The sequence below is a fragment of the Propithecus coquereli genome, unplaced genomic scaffold (assembly GCF_000956105.1).
Source record: "Propithecus coquereli isolate 6110/MARCELLA unplaced genomic scaffold, Pcoq_1.0 Scaffold355, whole genome shotgun sequence".
In the NCBI taxonomy this organism is placed as follows: Eukaryota; Metazoa; Chordata; class Mammalia; order Primates; family Indriidae; genus Propithecus; species Propithecus coquereli.
The window spans coordinates 1,232,753-1,240,748 of NW_012149230.1; positions in this window are offsets into that span (position 1 = coordinate 1,232,753).

A 7,996-nucleotide genomic window follows, 5' to 3' on the forward strand; every position below is an offset into this window, starting at 1 on the left:
TCCGCTATTACTTTTGTTTTGTTCTGCCGCTAGAGGGAGCCGCTAGTATGTTGTCCAGGGTTCTCTTGACCAGAGGGGTTACTTGGGGAGCTTGTTTTGGTCTCTTGCTGGGGGTTTTGATTCCCTAGTCACCGGTTTCTCTGTTGGTAGCTGACCGGAGGCGGAAATGCAATCCTATCAGATGACCTGAACCGGTCTGGCGAGGAAAGTCACTGGGCTGTCAGCTATTGGTCAGTGCCAAAGCCCCAGGGACTGGTGCTTGTTGCAGAGGGGGAGTGGTTCTTTATGTCTCGCTGCTGCAAGCTCAGAGGCCGTGCAAAAGACGCTGGCCAGGGGGAGCGGGTTCCTCTCCAAACTGCCCAAGGCCCCAGTGCCTTCAGCTTCCGTAGGCGTCTGCCCCTCACAACTGAGGAGGCACTCAAAATTCACCGCTTAAAGAAACAGGCCTGGTTAATTGACTTTAGGTCCTGGAAGGGCAGAGCTCGTTGCGAGGGCTCCCAGGCTGGGGGCAGGGAGCTGTTCCGCAAGGTACTGTGACCTGCTGTGGGTCCTGAGCTGGCGTTAGCCTGCCCCCAGCGCGCTGGCTCCAGAGGGAGGTGCTCAGGGGGTGGGAGGTACCCGATCAGGGAGTCAGTCGAGTCACCAGGGTGCTCTGCCGTCTCCTTTATGTCTCCCTCCCCCAATCTCATGCCAGTCCGGCAATAGCTCTCGCTCCTACTGGCCCACCCCGAGCAGTCCCAATCGCCAGCAGCAGTTTCCAGGTTACAGTCCTCTACTCAGTAATCACCTCCCCGTTCAGGACCCGCTGGGTGCCAGAGACCAGCTTCCTGACTCCTAACTGCCTCCAGAGGTAGCCCAGCCCAGCTCCTCCCCTGTCTGGTGCAGTCCTGGCACGGAGCTCCTGGGAGTTCAAGTTGCTTCCAGCTTGTGTCCCCTCTCCGCTGAGCCCCACGTTTCCTGACACAATTCTACATCCACTTCACACAAGCCCCTGACTCTCGGTGGGCTTGTAAGTCGGTGGGGAAGCTAGACTGTCTCATGAGGGACTTATCCCGGTGCACTTACTGGCCAGGCTGGCGCCGCCGTCTCACGCTCCACTCTCTATTGTCTGTCCGCGCTTTCCAGGTTTTGTGTTCCAATCTCCCGTTCACTTTATTCTTTTTTCTGATTTGTGTGTCCCCCGCTGAATCTCCACCGATTCACCTCGTTGTTTTTGCGGGAAAGCCATCCGATCGTGTGTGGCAGACCGAGATCTACGTCTCTTTCTCTGGAAGCAGGGATCCAGGAGGCTACCTTAACTCTGCCATTTTTCTCCCTCGCAGGTGTCTTTTTGAGAAAATGACTTCTTTTCCTTTGAGTAAATACCCAGTAGTGGGATTGTTGGATCAAATGGTAGGTCAACTTATAGTTCTTTGAGGAATCTCCATACTGTTTTCCATTGAGCTTGTACTAATTTGCAGTCCCACCAACAGTGTATAAGCAGTATTTTCTCTCTGCATCTATGCAAGCACTGATTGTTTTTGGAATTTTTAATAAAAACCATTCTGACTGGGGTGAGGTGATATCTCACTGTGATTTTGATTTGCATTTTCCTGATGATTAGTGACATTGGCATCACATTATCAGATTTCAAACTATACTACAAGGCTATAGTAACCAAAACAGCATGATATTGGCACAAAAATAGAAACAGATCAATGGAACAAAACAGAAAACCCAGATACAAAACCATCCACATACAGCCACCTGATCTTTGACAAAGGAGACAACAATATACACTGGGGAAAAGAATACCCATTCGATAAATGGTGCCAGGAAAAATGGATAGCCTCATGAAGAAGAATGAAACAGGATCCGTATCTTTCACTACTCACAAAAATTAATTCAAGATGGATAAATGACTTAAATGTAAGGCACGAAACCATAGAATTCTAGAAGAAAACATTGGAAAAACTCTTCTAGATACTGGCCTAGGCAAAGAATTTATGAAGAAGACCCCAATGGCAATCATATCAAAAGCAAAAATAGATAAATGGGCCTTGATTAAATTAAAAGGTTTCTGCATGGCTAAGGAAATAATTAAAAAAGCAAATAGACAACCTACAGAATGGGAGAAAATATTCACAAACTGTACATCCTGTAAAGGGCCAATATCCACAATCAACAAAGAACTGAAGCAAATCAGCAAGAAAAAAATCAAACAACTCCATTAAAAGACATGAAAAGAAGCTTCTCAAAAGATTGAAAAATGGTTAATCATTAACTTACTTTTTTATTCTAATTTTGATGGCTTTCTTCAGGCTAGTTTTCCACCTCTCTCTGGTCTCCAGTTTGCCTGTGTTGGTGGAGTATAAAAAATAAAATGTCAGAATTTCTTTGAACTGCCTAGCACAGACTTCATAGCTTTGAAGTCTGTCCAATTAGAGCTAATTAGCAAATGTATATTTTTCTTCTGCACAACAATGTGTAGAAAGTCTTCTCATCATTAGGGAGGCTTAATTTCCAAAGACTGTGATCCTAGCAGAGAATTCATACTGATGGGAGTAGCAGGATGTTGTTGGATTTGGAATCCAGTCCTTGCAGCTAGATTGAGCTGGGAAAGTCTCTTAAACAAAGGGCTCAAGTTACTTCAGAGCAGCAGTCCTCAAAGTGTGGTCCCTGGAGCAGCAGCATTGGCCTCCTCAGGGAAGTTGTTAGAAATGCATCTTCAGGGTCCCATCTCAGACCTACTGAGTCAGAAACTCTTGCAGCGAGGGCTCAGTAGTCTGTGTTTGACTCTGATGCTGCCAAAATTTGCAAAACACTCTCTAGAACATTTTCTTCAATTCTAAAATTATATAGTTCTGTTTTTCCAATAAATTAAAATGAGAAAATCCGTACAGCAATTTCCACCAAATTCTTATCTTTAACCTTTAAAATGTATTAAAAAAAACACAATCGTGGCATAAATCAAAAACTCTATAACTTTAATTAAAAATATTGGTTAATAATTCACTTGGTTGACATGTTTTGGAAATGTCTAGCTAATTTATTGTCAATGCCTCTTTAAATTCTGTCAAAGGGCCTTAATTGTATATTTATAACATTGTAAGCATGTCCTTCCTACTATAAACTCCTGTGTTTTATTTACTTTCCTTCCTTTTAGCTGTTTTTACTATTTTTGAGTGAATTATGCCCTATCAACATAATATTATGTTTTATTGATTTGTTTCAATTATGTTCAGAGTAAGAGATTTGGAATAGTCTATCATAATGTTTTACCAATATGATTGACACTTGGAAATAATTAGTAGCTAAAACAAACAAACAAACAATAGTGTGAAATGTATTTTCTTGGTATAAGCTGTGCACTGACTTTTTTTTTATATTTTTGCTTGAAAATTATCTATTTTCCTGGCAAATTAAAATTGAATAAGTAGTTATAAAATGATATGCATTACACAGTGTGTTTTAAAATATACTATTATTTCATCTTTGTAAAGCAAAAATAGTGTAAGTTTAATACTCTTCATAAACAGACAAATATCAGGGAAAATGTCCAGAAGTAATAACTCTTAAACTGTATTCTTAGATTTGCAAGTCCAATACTCACTGCAACGTTTTCGTATCATGTTTTAGTTTCCCCCTAAATAAAATTAAAGGAAATATTTATTGTACTAATATCTTAATAAATTCTAAGATTTAAATAAAAGTAACCCTTCTTTTAAAGACTATTAGTTAATACATTTTCTAGGGTCAGACCCTAGTTCCATTTCTGACTTTGAGCAAATTTACTTTTCCTCTCTTTGCTTGGACTCTCCCTTGTTCCAGAGGGATGGAGACTGCAATTCCCTGGACTTTCTTGCTCCCTGCAGCAATCCTTATCATCTCCCTGGTTGTCCTGAAATCTTTTCCCTACAGTAATTTTAACAAGAGCAGCCCCGAGAGCACAGTCAAAATTTTAAAAAAACTGTCACGTAGCATAACTTGGCCAATTTGGACCTGACACCACAGCTTCTGGTTCTTGGCTTTTGAACCAATGGTTCACTTTCAGGCAAACCTCATCAGACAGCTGGGAATTTCCCCAGGGCTATTTCCTGGGGTTTGTGCTCATTTAAATTTAAATGACTCCTGTTTCAAAGTGACTGAGATAAACTAGAAGAGCTGAGAAGCTCTCTCTTTCCCTCCAAATTAGGTAAAGGAAATTCATAGAGTCCCCAAGGAGCCAAATTATGAACTATAGAGCTCTGAAATGTTACCCCCAAATTTCCAGAAATTAAAGAGGATTTCCTGGCATGTCAGAACTGGAAGGAACCTGTAGGGGGATCTCATACAATCCTTTCCTTTAACGGATGAGGAAAGGGAGGCCCGACACTTAAGTCACCTGCCCAAGGGGGCACAGCTGGCTAGATGTTGGAGCAGAAGGGACTTGGGTCTCTTCCCATTGCACCAGAGTATGGAGGATGTTAATCCGTTTTTCAAACTCAAAAAGTATCAACATCAAAGCAAATTCTATCTGACCCCAGGGGTTATCTTTTGTAAACATCTACTAATTGGTTTTGCCAACCTGAGACCTTTATGGTCTTTCCATCTAATTTCCCTTGTTCAGTGCATTTCTTCCTCTATAAAAATATCCATCTTTCCTCCCTGTCACATAGATATGGTCTCATGGCACCTCCTTTCAGCTGCTCCCTCCATGGAGGCTGTAAAGCTGTCAGCTCCACCAGTGACAAGAGCCAGGCCCACTGCTCTTCTGTCTTCTCTTCCAAATGGGGAGATGTGTGAGTGTCCCGCAGGCTGGCTCTCTCTGGAAGCCGATGAAACAGAGAGGGGACTGGGTGTGGAATATGCTAGTCTCATGGGGTGGGCACCTACCATAAAGGAGGACCCCAGACTTACTCCCACCACCTGTGCTTGTGTCTAGATCTGTGGTCTAGAAGGCAAATTGGTAACAAGTTCTCAGAACCTTCCAGCATTTTTTAAAACAAGATAGGGCAATGGTTTTCCATTCTGGGATGATTTATGTCAATATAAAACTGTTCACTTTTCAAGAAATCAACATTGAGCTAAAAATGACATCCCTATTAGTGAGTTTATTTCCCTTTCTTTGGATGAGTAAACACTAATTTTAAAAATAATTAAAGCAACATGGTTCTGACTTGTGTGCAGGGATGATGCTTTATGCGAAGATAGAATGTTTGTGTATGATTTTCTTTCTATAGTAGAGACAGACTGAACATAACCAACTACATTTCTTTTTTGTCCCTTTTGAATCCCCAAATTCTATTACAAATATACTTGAAGCAAGTAGTTCTTCAACTGGAGCGTGTCTCAGACTCACTTGGAGGGGTATTAAAACTCAGATTTGCTAGGTCCCAACCCCCAGAATTTCTGGTTAGCAGGTCTGGGTTGGAGCCTAAGAATCTGATGTCTAACAAGTTCCCATTTGATGCTGATGCTGCCGGTCTGGGGACCACACTGCTCTAAAATGTAGGAGCTCATTTAATGAGTCCATATGCAGGACACACAGCCCAGCTGTGCCTGATTTCTGAGCAGGCAGCGTACTTCTGAATATGGAGAAGGGCTGTGGCCAGGAGCGAATTTTAGAGAGCAATTCACAGCCCAGCCTTGGCCTGAGGACAGGCAGCATGATATGCCAGGGTGAGATTCATGCATCAGAGAAGCACTTTCATCTGTGAAGACTCCATGGCAAGAGCAACATATATTTATTGCACATCATTTCGTTTCTACTTAAAGGAATGTCTTTCAAGGAGGAGAAAGCTGGCTCTGAACTTGACAGGAAATCTGTGCTACTTAAATTTTTAGCATGGAAGGATAGAAATCAGTGTTACTTAAATTATGGGTCACATCTTATAGTGGGAAGTTTGTGGTTTTCAGAATCAAAAGACTAGAGATTATGTACTAGTTCCACCACTACCAGCCATGTGCTTGCTTTATCTCTTCAAGTCACTTTGTGCACAAAAGGGAAACTCATAATTAGTGAACATGGTTGATGGGAGGGTTGCCAATTGTGTTAGATACAGTTCACACTGAAGGGGTAGATCCGACGTGAACCTCTGGAGACCCAGCATGCAAACTCAGTCGTGGACAGCAGAGGAAGTGGTAGTCGGTGGGCAGCCTCCCCTGAGTCACAGCCTTTCTGCTCTGTTACAGGCCCTGTGGGCACTGCTGAGCCAAGAGTACCTGCACATGCAGGTGCAGCCTGCAGGTGCAGCCTCTCATGCAGCCTGCACATGAGAAAGACCACACATCACATACCCTGAGGCATCTTCATAGTCCAGCTATAAGCACACACTCTCTTGAGGAAGATAAACCCACACACATACCCTCCACAACAAAACAAAACAAACCTACCACTATTCATTTCTACAACTTTCCCCATGGTTCCTTCTTCAATAACTCGGTATTTGTTAACAATCCTCTCTTAACTTTTTCTGGCAAAGGGGCCAGGCCCACAGCTTTATCATGGCTTTGCATCATCTCTCAGGCAACTCAAATCTTGAAAAGTCCATGCTCATGCTGGTAGATGGTAAGGGTGTAATAAATAGTTAAGTTTTAATTTTTATTATATGAGAATATAAAAAAAACAGAATATGACAGTCATGCTCCCCACCTTGTCCAGGGGACTTCTCTAAAACAGTTCATACACAGCACATGGATTTTGCCTTCTCGAACTGGCGGGAAGAATAGGGACCTGGCAACAACACAACTCTTAAGTGCTACCTGAAAACTCTGTGATATTAAATACACAGAATAAATGTCGGAGGCCCCAGAACTGGAAGACATAGCAGAGAATGACTCATTGCGGAAAATGTGACAGGGTGCATGCAGGACTCCCTTAAATCTCGTCTGTACCAGGAAGAGGCAGGGGAGGAGGGATGAAATGAGAAAATGCCCAAACAGTGTCTTCATAACAGCATAAAACTTCCCCATGGCTATTAAGTTTGGTCAACTGAAGAGAAAATAGACAAATCTTATGAGATACAGAAATTCACGGAAAGTCAGGAAGCGAGCCCACTAACAGAGCATCCTTCCCCTAAGAATAGAGTGAAATCTGCTTTAGTTATCTCCTCTGCATAACTAATTATCCAACAATTTAGCTTCAACAATGAGCATTTATTCTATCACGTAGTTTCTGTGGGGACCTAAGCAGCTTAGCTGAGTGGTTTGGTTCATGGTCTGTCATGAAGTGAAAATTATTGACCAGGACCACAGTCCCAGGGAAACTTGACTGGGGCTGGAGGATTCTCTTCCTAGATAATTATCTCACACAGCTGTAGGCAGGAGGCCTTAGTTTCTTGCTTGTCATTGGTAGAAAACCTCAATTCCCTGCTGTGTGATCCTCCCCAAAGGACGGCTTGGTTTTCCTCATGGGGTCTGGATTCCCCCAGAGCAGGTTATCCAAGACAACAAAACAGAAGATGCAAAACCTTTGCTTCAGGCATCACACTGTCTTTTTTGCGATATTTATCAGTTACACATGTCAGTCCTGTTTAACCATTCAGTGTGAGAGGGCATGGCAAGAGCCACGAGTACCAGAAGGTGGGGATAATTGGGAACCATTTTGGAGGCTGGTAGCCACAGTTAGGAGAGTTATTTCTGAGAAACATAGAAAAAATTAAGCAACCTGTTACAACAGCTTACCCTCTGGCTCTACTTTATGTTTTCACAAATAATGATCTAGTCCCCAAAGAACTAGATCTGTACATACACAAGTACAAACTAAAAATCAGGCAGCCCAACGGATATGCTGTGATACTGTGTATGTATAATTGGTCTCCAAGAAGAAAAAGAGAGAGAAAGTGGCAAAAGAAATATTTGAAAAGACAATGGATGAAAATTTCCAAAATAAGTGAAAGACAGCAACTATAGGTCCAAAAATATCTCAAAAAGTACCTAGCATAATAAGTCCAAATAAAACACAAGCCGAACACATTATAGCCAAACTATTGAAAACTGAAGATGAAAAGAATCTTGTAGGCAGCTGGAGAGGGGC